This window comes from Diabrotica undecimpunctata, chromosome 7, assembly GCF_040954645.1.
Source record: "Diabrotica undecimpunctata isolate CICGRU chromosome 7, icDiaUnde3, whole genome shotgun sequence".
Classification (NCBI taxonomy): Eukaryota; Metazoa; Arthropoda; class Insecta; order Coleoptera; family Chrysomelidae; genus Diabrotica; species Diabrotica undecimpunctata.
In genome coordinates, this window is record NC_092809.1 from 16,490,556 (window position 1) to 16,507,483 (window position 16,928).

A 16,928-nucleotide genomic window follows, 5' to 3' on the forward strand; every position below is an offset into this window, starting at 1 on the left:
TTTGTCCTTACACCTTGTCCTGATGTCTTTGTTTCGCGCACCAGTCATAGGTCGCTGGTTTTTTCCCTTGGAGAAGATTTGTCCTTAGGGAAATAGGTTCACTTTGTATACTTCTTTGAAGGACCACCCAGAAAACTGGGACAAATGAAAGTTTCGAAAAGAACTTTTAAGTATATTTAAACTATTATTACAACAACGTATTTTAAACGCTGATAACTTGCTTACGATAGCTGATTTAAGAAGTTTAGTTTGAATTTATGTGCAAAACTAGATAACTTGTCGGGGATACAATATTGACACGAACTGAATAAACTTATTAATATACCGACTGTGCTAAACCTTCTGAGGTGCGGCTAGCGCGGACAGGAGCCTAGCGCTCATCCAATTCTGGATTCGAACTGATGCAAACTCCCCTAAATCACTCCCCTGTATATAAAGGATATGTTTACATTTAAAATACCTTCAGACTCAGACCGATCATTTTTAAATCAATAATCCCTTCATTGTTATAATTCTTTGACGATTTTAGAAGCTTATGTCTAGAAAGTTATTTGAATGCAAGCTATCGGCGCCGTACAGATTATTAGATGGTACAAAGGAATTTTATAAATGTAAACTAATATACATTATGATATAAAATGATACGATATAAAATAAAATAAAAATATTAAATATTGTTGTTACGCAACACATAGTCTGTCTTTTTAAGAATGGTGGGGCTTTTTGCAACAAATATCATAGTGGACATCCCACTTGCAATTTAAGGAATATTACCTAAAGAACCACCTATTAAGCACCATTCGAAATATACATATTACCTTTAAGTGTATTATTGGTTGCATACCTCCATTTACTGTGAAAATATACTTCCGCCCTTTCAATTCTAACAAAGAGAAATAAAAAGCAAATTTTTAATAGAATGTCGAAAACTGATAAATTAAACATAAAAATGTTATTAAAAGTAGTGTATAGTTGTTTCCACACTGTATTTTTAAGTAATACGTGTAGATAGTAGTAGTTTTAATTTTTTTATTTATAATAATATCAATTTTTGAAAATTATTAGTTGAATACGTAATTTACTACGTGCCTTTTATGGTACTGCTACTAAATTACATGATACACTAATACAGCATCTTAAACAAAAGGGGAAAGGCAGCTTTTAATCTAAAAAAATTTAATTCCAGGCTAACTTTTAAAAAAAAGGTAAAAAAATGAATTTGACTGGCAGAATAGACTGTTTATCTGGATATCGAACGGAAGGCAATCATCGAAAAGCCACCGAGATTAGGGTTATTGTAGAGCCCCTCAAAGAGCTCAAGAAAAGATTGCTCGTTGGTGGAAAAACAAACAAAACTGTAATACGCCGCATCCTTCGATGTGCCCTTTAGAGATCCAAACTTCATAGTCTTCGCTTGAACTATGCGAGTTGCCAGACTATATTGTGGTTTTCGAACAATTTCTTGAGAAAAGTCAACCGGAAGAACGAAATGTTCACAGAATAATTATATAGTCGGCTTCACAGATAAGAGGGTATGCATGAATTTGTTTAGGAATTATGTTTAGCTTGGCAAACATTTCAAATATTCCTTTATTGCGTTTTACATTTCATTTAATTTTTTAAAAATTTCGTTCCATCGAACCAACGGTTTAATATGATAAACAACATATAATGCAGTTAAAAGCTATTTTATTTGTGTATCTATTAAATAAACTCAATGTAGCGTTAGTTGTAGAGTTAATTTCACTACATTTCACAATTTATTAAAATATTTACAGTACATTTACAATTTCCTAGGCTTAAAATAAGGACTTTATTATTACTGTTGTGATGCTTCCTAATTTTCTTTTCAATGCTCTCCTATCTTGTGCCAAACGTATGACATAGTACCAATGTATTCTTTGTTTTCCTGGCTATTGTCTAACGTGCTCCCATCTCAATCGCAGTCTGTGACCCTGTGCTAAGACTTCATATACTTTTTCTAGACTTTCGTCATTCATTCTGTGTATATGGCCAAGCCATCTAAGCTACCTCTCACTTAACGTGGTGTTTCGCGACCTATCCTTTCTTGTAATCCCTTCAGTCTTGCGTAAACGTCTCATTTTAGTAGCAATATTTTATATTTTGTTGTTGTCTAATTATAACCCAAGACTCACTTTAAAATGTATTATTGAGGATCTCTCTATTTTTTCAAAGAAGTTGTTTTAGTTGTTCTTAATGTATTGAATAGTTTTCCAGATTTCCCAATTTTTTGGTTTGTTTCTTCGTGTATCTTCATGCTGTCTCCTTTTTCTTAATTACTTTTAAGTTTGAGTTCTTTCTTTTGTCGAAACTGTTTTAGAGAACTATAAAATAATTTTTGATCACTCAGATAATTTTCATTCATCGTATATCCAAATTTTATCTAGGTTTTCTCTTTCTAGTCTTTAATCTGTCCAAGTTCTTTTTTTCTATTTTGTATCCATTCGTTTTTATACTCAACATTACATGTTCCGTATAAGTATATAAGTAAGTCCTCCGTCTCACTAATTAATGATTTCTTTGAAAAACGTACAGAATTTCTAGAATGTCTAAATACAACCATTATTATTCCGCTTTATACGGGTAAAAAATGTAATATCTGCAACTATAGAACTACTGCCTACTAGCGGTCCAATCCAAAATTATTGAGAGACCTTAAACCTTAACTTACGTCCTTTCTCGTTGTAAATAACTTTATCACAAAACCAGTTCGACTTTTTATCTAATAAATGTACCAGTGATGCTATGTGTTCTGTACTACATGAGGTTTGCCAAGCATTAAACAATATTCTTTACATTGCCACAGTTTTTTATGACTAGAAGGAGCACCATCACGCAGCACTGGCAATTTTAATTAAATTCGCATTTAATCGCAGTTGCTTTAAATCTTCTAAAACTTTTTATACAGCTAAAACAAGAAATTGGAGAATATCACACAAGTAACGTAAAATAAATCGACTAGTTACAGAAAACCTTATTGGAAACTCAGGGCAATTTCGGGGTTTAGAGTTTGTGGGACTTATCCTTTTAAATCGACTATAATTCGGTAATATCTGATGTGTCTTTTAGTAATACAAAGTTTTTAGATCGTGAACCAATTCATTAAAATGATGTTCCACAACAGGACGTAGATGTACACAGAGATACCCTAGAACTGGGCAAAGATTTATTGAATGAATCCAATCTGGTGGTTGATGGAATTACATGTGACGGTTTTGCCTGTAATACCAAAGTTTAAGGAACAAACAAAATTAGAGAATCTAGTTTAGAGATGTCCATTTTGGGCGATTCTGACTTAGACACACAAAAAAATGTTAGTTATAATCCAAGGACTGTTTTGATAAATATTATTGAGGGAGCCTTGTAACTGGCTACCTACATAAGAGGGTTGGAAATCTTTAAATTCCAAGCTTTACTTCAAAGAACTTGTGAATGGATGTATCTCCATAGGTTTGGTTCTTCAGTGACCGTTGAAGGATAAGGATTCTTAATATGAGCAAATATAGCTCCAGAGAAATAAAAGCACTTTTGAGTTTATCGATTTATAATTAACTCTTTTAAGAGTAGCGAGGCCCAACACGGCCGTAGCTTACTATACAATATCAAAAATTCTTTCTTTATAACACGTAAAAGAAAACCGGTATGGGAAAATGCCCGATTTCGGCGGAGAGAAGTATTTAATACGTGAATTGAGAGTTTTTAAATACTCGATGCCTCGATGGCGATGTGTGAACTTGAACTGATAAATCACTACTTGATGCATGAACGTGAAGATTACTCCTATTTTATTTAGGTGTAAAAAAATATTTAAGAGGGTCAGACGCCAGTCAGTCGGGTGTCGCGAACAAACTTGATGAAGTGACTATTCTAGTTATTCTACACTAAAAGTCTAAAGAATTACATTTTTATTTTATATTTTAAAACAATATATTCATTTCTGGAACAATTATAATACTAAATCTTTCACCTACTGGCTACAATGTATTATGTGTAAGAAATGGCTACATGGAAATTGTACTATGTATGGCGAATACTGCAATTTATGTATCCGCATTAAAAAAAATATTGGCTAAACTGAAGAAATAACAACTTTTTTTAAGACTAATTAATAATAAAAATGGGTGTCTTGTCCCACGATTAGTTTACTGTGAGATATATTAACTATAAAATATTATTTTATTAAATTAAAATAATATACGACAACAATTTTCATAGAACTATTTATGCTCACTGTACATATTTACAGAACTGAGTTTCGTTCAATACTACTAAAAATACATTACAAATGCCTAACAGAAACCCCTAGTAGAGGGGAGGGAGTTACTAAGAACGTAAGAACTATATAATTTTACCTTGGGGTAAAAACGTAAATTACAAAATCATTCGTATTGTCCTTATCAGAACCATATACAGACGCAGCGGATACGACAACAATAGCCGACGGATTTGCCGGGTACATACTTTCTAAAGGTAGGGATTATAATGGACAAATTTTCTCCAGAAAAATGTAAAGTCAATAAATATTTTAATCGTTTAATAAATTTCTAGAAACTAAAATTTACCCAAAACTTTAAAAATCACAACTATAAATCTAAATCAAATAAAATCGAAAAATAATATGAACTAAATTATAATGAGATGGAACACTAACCTTATTAAGCTCATCTCGGAATAGTTTATTCATCGGTGCATTTGCTACGGCTTAGAATACATTTTTGATGGACCTATTGTACAAAAAAATTTACCTTACATTTATACTTCGATTTGATTCATAATACCATTACTAAATAAATAAGTACGCTCATTTGTCTGACGGATAAAATTACAATATCTCCCGTTGCATCTTGATTGTAAATAATATGTCTAGATTACGGTTTGAATTATAAAGATCCTGTAGATACGAAGATTAGATTCTGACCAATACGTAGCTCGCAGTTGAATTTCTAAATATTCTTCGGAGTATTTAATGATTGATATCATAAAGTTTGTGTGAGGTGAAGTGGTTTCTAATTAGTTACTTCTATAATAACAATGGGTAATATATTATCTTAACGTCGGATGTACTGTTATATTTGTCACTTTGAAATATATTTTATGTTTATTTCCTGTAATTATATATAAAAATGTTTTACTAGGTGATACCTGCCCTAAATAATAAAAAATTGAAGATTTGAATAATTGTTAACTTAACCCTTCAACGGCGAAATTTATTTTTTCCAAAAAAGGAAAGGAAAAATCATAAATATTGGTCAAAACACTTTATTAAACATATTGGTACAAGTATTTTTCTCAAAATATATGTAATTTTAAAAAAAATATTCGTTACGTTTTGGTAACGCTAGCCGGTTAGGGTATACAAAAAATTTTTGGACAAGAAAATTATCACTTTGGGCTGTGAAACATTATATTGCACTCTAGACATAATCCTACATCACATTTGACACACATAGTACGAATACTTGAGCTACAACCTTCTCCAGCACATCGACGCCTCTTATTATTGGGGATGTTTATCAAAAAATGGTATGTTCTGTCATATCTCAAGTTATCCGAAACCCTATTAAAAGATAAACTTGATTTAGCAGCCGCAGGTCTTCCAGTACCTTTTGAAGCCATGCCATATTTTATCAGATAGGCTTGGGCAATCTCTCGTCTGAACTCTAGTTGGGTAAGCTGTGTTTGATGTTTACACTTCTTGGATATACACCAAGCATTGACTATAGCAGCTTCTAGTAGCCAAGTAAAAATTGACCACCACCACTTCTTTCTACGAATTGAAATCCTGTATCTGGATATCTGCTGGTCCATGAAGTCAGTGCCTCCCATAAATCGATTATATTCAGAAATCAGATAAGGTTGTGGTACTTGTATAATTTTTTTTTCGGCTCGAGAGTAGCGTTTTACTTGAGTGACTGGATTGACGCCATGACATGTAGATGCTACTGTCACTACATTATTATCCATCCACTTGACTAATATTATTGCATCTTCTTTGTCGATGACAGATATCGTGTCTCCTCTTTTTTTCGATTTCGAAATAATACTTTTTTTAGGTAACTCACAACTTGTAGGAATTCTATTTTCCCTCATAGTTCCCGTACCGTCATACCCTCTTTGTTTCAAGGAATATAACAAATTAAAGCTTGTGAAGAGATTATCGAAGTAAAATGTGAACGGGAGCTTTTTTATATCATCCGAAAATTCATCTATCATGCAAAGTAGAGGAGCAGCACATTTTCCAAAATTGCTTTTGTAACTAGTGTTTGACTTTGGGTTTTTTCCTTGATATATATCAAAGTTCACCAAATAACCAGAAGCAGAGTTTAGGCACCACATTTTATACCCAAATCTGATGGGCTTATCCCGAATAAACTGTTTACATGAATGCTTCCCAAAGTATTTGATCATAGCCTCATCGTAATTCAAGTTCTGTTCAGGTATCCAGTTGTCAATAAAGCGGCATTTCAAAAGGCCCATCAGTGGGCGTAGCTTCCACATTTTGTCACCATGTACAGGCTGTGTGTTGTCGGCGCAGTGCAAATATTTTAAAATTTGGCGAAACCGATCTCTTCTCATAGATTCAGTGACTAAAATATTTTTCATATCTTGTTTGGAATCCCAGTAAAAGTCCCTTCCAGGTAACTCATTATATACTGTAACAATCATAATCCCAATTACACATTTCATTTCTTCGTTAGAAATGTTTGGATCCGGTTTATTTCAGAAAAGTGCGTATTTTCTTGATTCGGTCACAAGTAGTTCAATTATTTCGCTATCAACAAACATCTCGAATATATCTAAATTGTCCATATCACTATATTTACTATAATCTGGCTTAGGAAAATACCTGCTCACACGTTCAAAGTCACCTTCAATCCAGGATATTTTTTCTGACCCAGGGCGGACGATATTTGACACTGGCTCCGATTCAGGTACATCGATAAAAGCTCTGACAGCACGAGGAGGGACGATTTCAGCTCCTGGTGTCAACTGTCGACCGCTTAAATTATCTAGAAATCCGCCACCATCTTCATCACCAGAATCCTCATCGGTAAGGACATTCGCATCAGGAGGCTCGATGAATATTTCATGAACGTCAGGTCTTCTTCATAAACCATTTGCAATGCTTCTTCCAGCGTAAACCCACGCCTAAAAGTAACAAATGAATATACTAGACAATTATTAATACATAAACAAGAGTCCTAGCTTTTCTGATCGCATATATACCACATACTCAACACGCAAGACATTTATACACGTACAATATTTTTTGTCTCCCTAAACCAGCTAGCGTTACCATACGGTAACGCCAATATTTCTGAGGTTACATTATAGAACTTGAAATACTTTCATAACAAAATTTGGTCTAGAACTGAAGAATAACTATCTATAAATACTCTTTTGTAAGTATTTTTCATAACAATTCAGAAAAGAAGTTTTAGTAATACTTACTCTAGACGGATGTCCATCTTTGGAAGCTCGTAACTGTTACCACAATTTTTAAAATTTGAATAAAACTGCCAAAAAGATTTTACGTTGACGTTGTACCCAACAATGTGTTCATTCACATACTAAAAGCGTGTTGACAAATAACCAACGCATTCCGATGGAACCAAAATCTGTGTTGCCACTTCTAAAATGAGGTTGTCTACCGTTACGATATGGTAACGCTAGCCGTTTAAGGGTTAAGACACAAGTCTACTTTTGGTGTAATGGAGAAGCTACTGTAAAAATACAGTTCTTATTCTTCGTAAATATAGAAACTTTTTTCTTATTCTTCGCAAGCAAGCAATTTGATTACACCCAGTCTGAGAGACTTGCATACCGCTTAAAATGGCATTCGGATGTTACTATTCATTGGAGCGAGGAGTATTGATTCGCGTAATCAGAAACCACTCCACCGCACTTCAATGTTCCAGACCATCCCTTTCCACCATGCGATGATGCGCGATAGAGGCACACTATCAGCCAGATGCTTTTCGTGTGGAAGTTCTAGGTACAATAACTCTAACACGATATCCTAAACCAATCATTGCAGGCTAACGTGAAGCATTCTGTTCCTCCTCTCTTTACTGACGTATCATCAACTGTAATTGCTTGCTCTGGCCTCGAGTTCTCGCTCCAGGCTACGCTCAATTCGGCAACTCGGTGTCCGAGGATGTGGGCCCTTCATGCTACGTGATGGAGCTTCTTCTTTTGGTAGAGCTACGAATTATCTAGACCTTAGGTGTTTGCCAGGATTTGCTGTTTTTGTGCTTTCATCGATGGAACGCATCATATTTTCTCTAATTCTGCAAACTTAATTCTGGCTTGTCTGCCATTTTATCTATCACCCTTACTTTTTGCAGTTCTCTGAACAAAAAGTGTTTAGCGACGTATTTGGATACATTACCCCATGCGAGACATGCAAATGTGATTATTGGAAGAATGATACTGTTTATCATTGCTATTTTCATCTTTATGCGTTGTCTGATTTTTCTACTGGCTGCTGTGCCTTTGCTGTTTTCTGGATGGTTGTGCCCATGTGTTGCGTGAATGTTAAGCTTAGACCCATAATGAATCCTAGGTATTTCGCTTCTATTTTCCATTCGATGGGATTATTTTGTAGTAACAACTATTTATCTGGGGTTCCTCTTATCTATCTTACCAATATATACTAGGACTGTTATCTCTAAAGACAAAAAAACTATTTTTACTCATGCAAAAACTTTGTGTGAATACAGCACTAACTGAAGTATTAAAAATAATGATAACCTTATACCAATCAAATTACCTCTAAACCAAATAACTGAAAAACTCAAGTTTAAGTTCAACACTGCGTTTTGCCCATGTAATTAGTATTTATTTGTCAACGAGCAATTGGCCAATGTAAATACAAAATGTGGGATTACCTTGTGTTACACTTTTTCATTTAAAAACATTTGTTGAAATTAAAAGGCAGAGTAACAACCAGGAGACCAAGGTAATAATAATCGATCGAATTAGAAATAGCCAGCCGGAACTACGAAACGTAGCGTGGTTTGAAGTGGAAAACCGTTTCATTTACTTAGGTTCTGTTATCACAAACAATGGTGGATGCGAAGAAGAGATACGTCGACGCCTTACAATGGCCAGGTGAAGTGCGTATGTAGAATCTGTTTTTCTATTATTGAAAGCCCTTTTATGTTCTGCTATTCGTTTATTAAAGTTTCTACCTGTTTGACCAATGTAAGTTTTTGGGCGGTCGCCACATTTAAGTTTGGTACACACCACTGTGTAAGTGTTTTTTATGTTGGCTCTATAGATTCTACATACGCACTTCACCTTTTAGATCATAATCATTCTTTTAATGACGAATTTAAAATTCTCCACATTCAAAATAAAGGCATTAAGCTATCTTTGTTAGAATCTATGGAAATCAACAAATTAAAAAACACAGATATAATTCTGAATGACCAGCTTGAGACAAACAGTTCTCCCCTCCTCAACCTATTTCATTAGAGACTCTAAAGTGTAAACCCATGCCAAAAACAGATCACTTGAGAAAAAAGCAATCAGCCGAAACAGCTGTAGAGTTTTCAGTGTTTTATTCTTACATATTTAGTAGTTATCAATTTGGTTTTTAGTTTGGATTTGAAAAATGCTACATTTGTTTGAATAAACAAATTATTGATTTAGAACGTACACAAAAATGCAAACAATACTAATTCAAAAACTTTCATTATTTGCTAATTTTCACTGTGATATTCATCTTTAGATCAGGTATTACTGAAAGTACAAGCAAGAAAACATGTAAACGAGAAATATGTTAAAGAATTAAGCATTTTGTCGATGGTTCGTTTTAGTAAACTACCAAAATAAATCACTTAGTAGTAAAGTTCCCTTCCGTTGGAAGAAATTTTACAAGCTCATCAAAAATTCATTTGTTGTAGTCGTCAGAGTCGCCCGGCATTCCAAAACAAATGGTCTCAATAAAAAATCGTCGCCACAGAATTAAGTAAAATAATTTCATTTCGGCTTTGACAACAGACTCCAGGCCACAGAAACAAAAAATATAAACCCTTTTGCAATGTCGGGAAACGCGGAACAGCTGTTTGCCATAAATTCGAGGATAATAAAACTTGGGCCGACTAACTTCATTAAATTATCTCTTTTAAAAAACGAGGACTATGAGGCGATTGTTAAGAGAGATTTTCAAACAAGATTTACCCAAACTGTCGCTGGATTTCAGCTAAAGCTGTGAAAGATTTTATGTTATTTGTAAACTGCTGAATCTCTATTAAAGAGCGATTGTGGAGTGTAGTTTATGACGTATTTGTCTAGGTTTCTTTCTGATTTTATTTGGTTTTGTGCTTTTGATGTTCTATTTTATTTTATTTGATTGTTACGAGGATATTTACTTTTATAGAAACTACTTTAATAAAAACAAAAAGAAAAGTGAGAAGAAGAAGTGTTAGAGAGCAAGACAGTTTTACTTATATCCGTAATAGCGTGCTGTAATTTTTTTAAGCCCTTCTCTCTATTCGTAGTACCGAATATAAATATAGGCCTCTCCTAATTCTCGCCATTCATCTCTGTTGCTTGTAAGACGTTTCCACATTGGTCCTGCAGTTCTTTTAATATCGTCGCTCCAGCGCATTTGCGGTCTTCCTCGTGGTCTTTTGGCTTCATATGGTCGCCAATTCCCGATTTATTTATTCCAACGGCAATCCTTAAGACGTTCGTTATGTCCAGTCCATTTCCATTTCAGTTTAGCTGCCTGTTCAACAGCATCTGTTACTTTTGTTCTATTACGAATGTCTTTATTGGTTTTATGTTCTTTGAGTGAGATACCCAGTATCTGTCGTTCCACAGCTCTCTGAGTTTTTCTGATCTTCTCCATGTTTATTTTAGTGAATGTCCAGGTTTGAGCTCCATATGTAAGTACAAGTAGGATACAGGAATTACACACTTTGGTTCGCAGTCTTTGAGGTATATTTTTATTTTTAAGTACGTATGAGAGTCTTCCTAACGCTGTCCATCCCATGTTTACACGTCTGCTTATTTCGGTAGTCGGATTTTCTTTGCTTACCTTGACATGTTGACCCAGATATGTATATTCATCTACGTGTTCTATCATTGTCCCTTGGATGTTTATCATAGGTTTGTCATCTTTGTTTGACATTAGTTTAGTTTTGCTAAAATTAATTTTCAGTCCTTTTTTTAGGGATTTTGTGTGTAGCTCCTCAATCATCATATTCAGTGCATTTCACGTGTCGGCTATTAGTACTACATCATCTGCGTATCTAAGATGGTTCAAGTATCTTCCGTTAATAGGGATTCCCTTATTTTCCCAGTCTATTGACTTAAAGATATCTTTTTATCGTGCTGTAATGCTGTAAGAAAATTTTCTTTTATAATCGTATTGTGAGTGAGAATAGCGGTGAGACAAGCAAGGATTTTAAGCAAAACACACGTCCGGTATTTTGACACAATTTATTATTTCATGTTATTTGCATTTTTGTGAATACCTTGAGATCGTCTCCCTTAGTGGACAGAGCGATTGATGGTGATCCGCAACCTCCCGTGGATCAACCTCAGCGACATGGCGTATACTAATGGTAATTATTAAAGGTGTAAACAAGAAACCTGCATTTTTGCATGGACTTCCACTTGGAGCAGACGTTTATATGAATAGAAAATCCGCGTATGTGAATGAATAATTATTTCACAAATGACTTAAAGAACATTTGACACTAAGAAAACCAAATGGAAAAGTCATCTTGCTTCTAGATAGACATTTTCCCCACGAAAATGCTATAGACATGCTCCACTGCCAAAGAAAATGAAATTATTTTATTTTATTTATCTAGCCATACCACTTAGTCCATTCTACATACTACTTTCAACGTCCAGATGTGTACGAAACTTTTTGGGAGATACTCCAGCATAGCAAGACACCTAGGGCTCGATAACACGGAAATAGTCCTACCAGAGCTCAATCTAGGAGCTCAGACGAAAGGTCTATGTTCTTGTACAGTTTCGCGAAATTAGTAATTATAGAAATTAATTAGCGAAAGTAATTTTAGAATAAAGATCCACAGTTTTTAGACCACGCTATAGTGATTTCGAAATAATCAGAAAGTTTATAAGAATATCATGTGGAAAACAAATAATTAATCTTTTAAAAGCCTCTGAAGTATTGCCAGGACCATCCAATGCACATAATAAACAGCAGGTAAGTTTACAAATTACAGTAGACTCCCTCTATAAGGAGAACTGAAATGGTAGACTAATTACCTCGTTATAAGCGGATCTCGTTATATCCAACAACAATAATACTGTGCATACATATGAATAATATGTAGTTTTCTAAAACATTAACTTTCTATAGTGAAGCGATTCGGAGCAATATAAGATGCTAATAAATATTGTTTGAATGGCGTTTTTGAAAAAAAGTTGTTTACTTTTATTGTCAATGAAATACATTAAAACAAAAAAGAGTTCTTTTATTGTCAATGATATACGTTAAAACAAAAATCTGTATTCTGTAAATCTGTATAAAACGTATTTTCAAGAATAACATAAACTACTGTGTCTGCAATTGGAAGAAGTCTGTCATTTTTAACTGCTTTATATTGTCCAGTATTCTATCTATCATATTTTATAAAGATGTGAAACATCAGAGCATCCGGAGTGGGCATTTCGCAGTATTTGCAATATTGCGCAATATTGGATAATATTGGACAAGATTATATTTTTCCAATTTTATTACCCTTCCGGTACGACACCACATCTTTTCTATTAGGACCTATATTATTAGGTGTGAATGGTCAACCCCCTACAATGACGGCACTTAAAAAGGGTATTTATTTATAGCTACGGTCGGGCCAAAACGTAAAAAAACACGTTTTTCAATCTTATTGTCTCTCGTTATAAGCAAATTTACCTCGCTATAGAGGGTTATAGTTCAATAGAAATTTCACATTACATTGTTACATCTAATGTACCTCGTTATAAGCGAAAACTCGTAATAACCGTGTTCGTTATAGAGGGAATATACTGTATTACATTTTAATATGGATTTTATAACCTCAAATATGTTAAATGGTTCCTTTTTCAATAATGAAGTTAGGTGAAATGTGGGGGTTTGGTACTTTTTATTGTTGTTTGGTTCCATGTTCTAAAATGTCTAGTAGGAATAATATGCACGCATGAATAATATCATAAAGTGATGTGCACATAGGTACCTAGATGTATTTTGCTAAGATGTTTTTTGAAGTCGGATTTGCACGATAATATTCCTAATCATCTTATTCGATGAACACAAAGTATGTACTATATCATGTTTTTCCATGTTTTTCCATGTACTATAGTTATAAAACAATATTAAACAACTACATTTATACTAGTATTATTAAAGACTTAAAAAATATTGACTGTGCTATAACATATCGTTTTTTTTTCCTTATTTAGAATACAGTTATTGTTCTATTTTGCCAACAAAAGGTCGAGCAAAGCAGACCCTTAAGATACAATTAAGACTCGCTATGCAAACGTTATCATGTTACCGTCTTGCATCTCACATATGGCACGAAATTTAGCGGCACTTCTTGTGTACTTGCAGTCGACGCTGCAGTTATATCAAACCATAACCATCATCACGAATGTTGTATTCTCATAGATACAATTTCAACGATTTAGAACAAGCTCGGGGGTTTCTGGATACACTTCAAAAATTGTCAAAGAATTTCGCAAAAATTATAAAACTTTTATGTAAATGAAAATTATACAACACCATTTTGCAAATGGGTATTGTTTTCAAATTAAAAATGTTTAATTTAATTACAATTATTCTTCTATATAAAAGTTTTATATTTCATTGTTTCTTTACTTATTCAGTAAGCGAATCGTGAACGCGTGCATCGTTCGCTTACGAGGCGGCGACTGTCACGGTATTCTTGAGCCAAGAGCATGGAGTGACGTTTCGTTGCGTTGTGCCGTTTGTCGGTTTCGTGGTTTCGATAAGGCTTGCCATTCGGATACTTGGCTAGCATTCGTGTGCTTCGTTACGAGCGTCAACTTACCTCCAGCCTGATTCGATTCGAGGACACTGTCAGATGGAAAAGTTTAACTGGGGCGGTACATAACGCAGGTGTCCTAAGACCAGCTCAGCGATGACAGAAACCTCGCGTATAGCAAAAGATGGCTTGATTATGATGTTAAGTGTGCATAGGGACTGCGAAAGCACCGCCTATCGATCCTTTTGACTTGAAAGGTTTTCAGCAAGAGGTATCAGAAAAGATACCACAGGCATAACTGGCTTGTGGCAACCAAGCGTTCATAGCGACGTCGTTTTTTGATCCTGACATAGACAGGAAATTAAGCTGGGTTTATACCATTGTAAGACAGGTCAGTTTTCCCTACTGACGCGTCGTTGCGATAATAATCCTACTAAGTACGAAAGGAACCGCAGTCTCGGATATTTGGTTGACGCACTTACTCGAGTCGATAATGGTGCGAAGCTACCATTCATGGGATTATGCCTGAACGCCTCTAAGGCCTTATCTAGTTAAAGTTGGCAACGATATCTCTTCGAGTTTCGAGAATCGAAAGGCTCAAAACAATGTGAGTTTACTAGGCAATCGTAGTTCGCTACAATTGTCTCACGACATGGTTATTATAATCTTTTCGATGCTTGAACTAGGAATTGTTTGTAGATGACTTACGTACCTAGCAGGGTGTTGTAACTGGTAGAGCAGTTTCCACGCTGCGATCTATTAAAACTCAGCCCTCAGCGTGAGGATTCATCTTGTCGGTAAGACGAGACCCCTGATATTAACAAATAAAGCCATTTTTTCAGCTTAACGTTTCAGGGAATCTTGAAAACACTCCTTCGGATTAGAATTTTTAGCATTTTGGACTCGATTTTAACAAGACAATGCCCACTAATCAAATCTTACGCTACATAGTGTAATACTCAATTCATCGATCTTTAGAATCTACACTGGTTAAGATGAAAACTGAAAAGTTTTAATCAAATATGGTTATACCATTCCATATTTTGAAAACTTATTTGCCAGATGTATTCTTACTGTATGGTGTGGAGGCCTGGAGGCTAACGGAGACGCTCACGAGAAAACTAGAAGCATTCAAAATGTGGGTGTACCGACGCATTCTTCGTATATCCTGGACCGAACATGTCACCAACATAAAGGTAATCCAAAGAATCGAAAAGGAGAAAGAAATCGTGAATACAATTAAACAAAGAAAGCTTGAATATCTAGGCCACATATTGAGACACGATAGGTACTGTCTACTGCAATTGATTGTCCAGGGAAAAATAGACAGTAAGCGAGGGCCAGGCAGGAGAAGACACTCATGGCTCCAAAATCTGAGGAAGTGGTTAGGGCTCACATCGGTCGAACTATTCAGAAGCGCCGCAAACAAGATCAGAATTGCCATGTTAATAGCCAACGTTCGCAACGGACAGGGCACTTGAAGAAGAAGAAGATTTACCAGATCTGAAACAGCTTGTTTTCACATTGTTATTGTTGCCAAACATAATCAGCTGATTACGATTATTTTATAAAATACATACTTACTGGATTTACCGGAATCTTCTGACTAACGAAGTGATCGCAAGCTCAGAATTCATTCAGTAACTTACGTACAGTACCTTATTTCTGAGGTCTTAGTTACTGCTAAGTGTTTGTGTTATCTGCTATACAGATAGAATTGTCACTGTTATCCTACGTTATTGTTTTATTGTAATGATTAACTTAATCAATACCGCAATAATTGATATATACAGATAGTTTGCTTTACTCAAAATTAAAAATATTTTATTTAATACTAGATTTTTATCCTATTTACTGCGCCAATTTAAGAAGAATACTAACGAATACTTTAGTTATACTTAAAAAAAGTTGTGATCAATTGTAAAATTCATACAAAATATCTACCAATCATGAGTATGATTAAGTTATGAACCTACATTCAAACTCAATATATTTTGAAAATTTGGCGAATAATTTTTAGAGTGTAAACTAGAACATGTTTAGATATGTTAAAGTTGAACGTTTTCCATCCCCGATATGGCTATTAGCAGTTTCTAGCCGCGTGACGTCATCTGGGGGATGATGAATTTTGTAATCTTGATTCAAACAGCGCGTATATGTGTGTATATGTATATGACTACGGCACTCACTATGTTCGCTTATTGCGCCAAGGGCTATTCTACGAAAGCAAACAGCAGGGCGGGATTGGGTCCCACATAATACCATTCTGTTTTTGATTAAAATCTAATTGCACGATATTAGTAATACAATTTTACTAAAAAGTATTTTATATATCTAAAGTTGCTTATATACATCGTAAAATATATTTATGGTTTTAAAATAAAGTGTATTAAAAAATAAAGGTCTCTTACCTAAAAATGAAAAAGAAAAATAAAATAAGGGTACGTGAATTACATTGAACATCTGCAAGCGTTTAACTGTTAAGTTTGATAAAATCAATGAAGTGGAATATGATCGTATAATCAAAACATATCCACTATACTATTTGAGTACTACCCCTAAACGCTCCATAAAATCGCTAAAATACTCTAGTAGCACTCGTCCACAGATGCAGTTTTCTTATAAACAAGTGTGATGAATAAGGTACTGATAAAAGGGAAAATTATCTACTAATGAAAGGGATATTATGGTATATTATAATTAATAAGGCGAATTTCGAGGCCAGTCCATTAGTCTAAATTAAGATACTTAAGTGTTGCTATAACCTTCGAAGGCAGATGCCTCAAACTTCCCCAGAAAAGTTTCTGAAATCATTTATTGTGGTATGTTTAAGTTAGATGTCATCAAGTGCCACAGTCTATTAACCAATGAGCACGCTTGTTGCGCGTCGCCCCGCCGTAACCACATATCTCATTGGCCACGTGACTT